The 3,088-nt window shown below is 57.3% G+C and overlaps 1 long non-coding RNA gene across 1 annotated transcript; it reads right to left on the bottom strand.

Moving 5' to 3' along the window:
* Positions 1-270: 270 nt before the first annotated feature.
* On the bottom strand, positions 271-2,747 carry LOC117800769. The gene is made up of 3 exons (XR_004623162.1): positions 2,674-2,747; positions 2,035-2,161; positions 271-357 (listed from the first exon to the last, which is right to left on the bottom strand). It is a non-coding gene; the product is annotated as an uncharacterized LOC117800769 (long non-coding RNA).
* Between the last annotated feature and the right edge of the window lie 341 nt (positions 2,748-3,088).

Raw genomic sequence — 3,088 nt, 5'->3', positions numbered from 1 at the left:
ACGAATCTTTTCAAAGTGTTTACCTTAGTGCCAGGGGTCCTTCCCTGGAGTAGGACCCAGGAGACCCACCCCGTGCCGGCGCGGGCGGTGTCGGGAGGCACCGCACACCTGCGTGGCGCACCGCTGGGCTCGGCGGCTCCGCCCGGCTACGAGGCCGCCGCTGTGCACCAGCAAACCAGGCTGGTAGAGTCCAGTCTGCCTCTCTGAAGTGTGAACAGTGCGCATCGCCCTGGGGCAACACGCAGCACATGCCGGGGAGCTTACCTTTGTCTTACTGTCAAAACAGGTGAATCCCAACGCAAAATCCACCGTGAAACACAGCGTTTCTCCTTGCCAGCTGCACGCGTATGTTCTGGACTAGAAAAGAGCATTCATTTTGAGAAAACATTCTTCAGCAATGGAGTTGAACATTAATTAGGTGGTTACACTATCCCCCCACGATCAGAAACCAGGTTTTTAAAGTCCTGACGTTTTGCCTACGGAGACTACTTTCTGGCTTTTTGTCTCCAGGCAAACATTTCCAGCCGCGTAGGGCTAGACACGGGGCCTGGGCGCCACTCTCACCACAAACAGGCAAACGGGCCCAGCAAGCCTCCAGTCCACAAAGTGGTTTTGGGAACAAAGGGATTCCCTGCTCCTGTTTGGAAGGACCTGGGGCGTGACAAGCTCACTCTTCTCCTTGTTCACGGCCTGCAGGACAGACCAGGGCTGCAGGCTGTTCCCGCGGGAGCCGGACACGGTTTGGGGGAAAAAGATTCTGAAGATCGGCAACACCAAAACCAAAGCACGGACTCTCGCGGGGGAGAGGCTGTGGACGTGCGGCTCCCGTGTCACCCGCCAGGGCGGGTTTGGGTGAGGTCACCTCTGCCGACAAACCCAACACCAACACCTCGTCGGCTCAGCGGTGAGCACACAGACGCTCAGGGCGGGCTTTCTCTCCTGTGCCCGCAGCCCCACACACACGCATGTGCACACGAGCGCACACACACGTGCACAGAAACACAGACCTGCACTGTAAATATATGCACGGCACTCTCAACAGAAGGAGCAAATAGGGACAAGGACCATAAATACCATGGGAAGCATTGCCTTTCACACCTTTGTGATCAGCCTGTAGGTAAAACCTCTCAGCCTCACCGCGGAGGGAAGCTGAAGGCCGGCGCTCAGGCGGGAGGACGCAGCGGGCAGCACGTTCCATCCCGTCAAATCGGCGGCTCCCATCAGGATACCTTCGGGACTTTTCAGCCCTCCTCCTCCTCCGGGGTTCCATCTCAGCACAAAGGTCAGCTCCCTTTAGGTCTGCACAGTGTGCAGGGCCTCGTGGTTGGGTAATTCCAGCCCGCGGTGGCTCCCTGTGCTCCGGTCCCGCGTCCAGCTCAGCTGCTGGGCCTTCTCTTTGCTAGGATGACCCTCACCTCCAGCTCTCCGTGTAACTTAGCTCCTCGGGTGGATTCAGATCTCCCTGCTGAGGCTCTTCATCGGTTTCCATGCGTTTGTGCTTTACTTCCCTTCTGAAGCATGTCGATGCTGGCTGCTTGAACATGTCAGATACGCTAACGCCAACGCCGTGTCTTTGTGCTGGCAGCTATAGTCTTTTCACTCGGTTTGAGATCTTCCCGGGTTACTGGAAGCCTGAGATCCTTCAGCTCATTTAACTCGTTCTAACTGGACTTCTCTGGCTCTTCTTCCGCAGGGGAGGGGCAGTCCCAGGACCAACAAGGCAGGCGGAAGTCCAGCTCCCCCTCTTGGTGTCGCACCCTTCCTCCTGACGGACAGGGCCGGAGTTCCAGCCCCGTGAGGTGGCCCGTTTCCGCTCCCTGCCACTGATGGTGTGGAGACCCCTGGTACCACCTAGTGGGGGGCAGGGGGATTGATCCTGCCTGGTGGGGTGAAGTCCCGGCCCCCCCTCCGCTCCCCTGCAGCACCTGGCAGGGATGGGGGGCTCTCATTCCTGTCTGGTGGGGCAGAGCTGTTTGCTGAGGGCTGGGTGGTCCACAGGGACGTCTGCATGTTAGGCTGGTGTGGATCACTTACCGTGTAAAATGTTTCTGTCCTGCCAGCCTGCCCCTCCTGGTCCTGGGCTGCAGGGAACAGGCCTTGGTGGGTTTTGGAGTCTGCACCTTTTGGTGTTTCTGGGTGGCCCCCTTCTTCAGTACCAACTCTGGGACACACACAGGAAAGAACACGCAGGCCCTTAGCACCATGAGGTCCTTGTGCCCTGAGGCCCCTCATTGGCCCTCTCGGGTCATTAATCCTTTTTAAAAGGTTGTTGAGTTAGTGGCTACCAACTTATTCATTAATTTAATAAATTTAACACTTAAACATTAACTTGCTTTCTACTGAGACTCCCCCCAGGGCTCTGCAGGCCACAGTGCTGTTTAGATCTGTATTCGGAGCAGATGTGCATGGAGCCGGGCAGGGCGTGGACAGCATGTGGACAGTCACCGCCCACAGCCAGAGGCACAGCCCACGCAGGGCGGTGGCACGGTGGGTGCCATGGGCCCCTCGCAGAAGGCTGAGGCTCACGCCTGTTCAGGGTGTGCAGACCACAGGCCCTTGGTCCCTCCCACCCCCCCAGGTGAGGGTGAGCACAGCCCTGCTGTGTTCCCGGCGAGGCTGCACGGGGCTGCAGGGGCCCTGCTGGGCATGCGTGAGGGACAAGTCCACGTGTACCTGGTCACCCTGGCTGGGAGGCCGGGGAGGCCATGCTGCTTGAGAAACAATCTTTAGAGGGAAATCGAAGCAGGCGTTGACGTGGACAGTGCAGCTGCGGGTCTGAGCTGCCCTGAAGCATGGAGCTTGGGTGCCCTCTTGTGAGGGTGCCTGAAACCGCAGGGTCTGTGGGGCGCTAGGACAACACGACCAGGGCCGTAATGCCTTTCACTCCACCTGTGAATACCACAGCCACAAACTCAATGTGCCACAGCCATGGAAAAATCAAGATAATAAAGACCAAACAGCTCCTCACAGGACAGGAGGACGAACTAAATTGGGCTGTAATAAAAAATACGGTGTCAAATAGCACATTCAGGTTCATTTTCAAGTATGTTAAAAAATTCACACTCTCGTGCCATTAACTAAGCAAAGG

Source organism: Ailuropoda melanoleuca, unplaced genomic scaffold (assembly GCF_002007445.2).
Source record: "Ailuropoda melanoleuca isolate Jingjing unplaced genomic scaffold, ASM200744v2 unplaced-scaffold7774, whole genome shotgun sequence".
Taxonomy (NCBI): Eukaryota; Metazoa; Chordata; class Mammalia; order Carnivora; family Ursidae; genus Ailuropoda; species Ailuropoda melanoleuca.
This window is presented reverse-complemented; position numbering and strand designations above follow the sequence as displayed.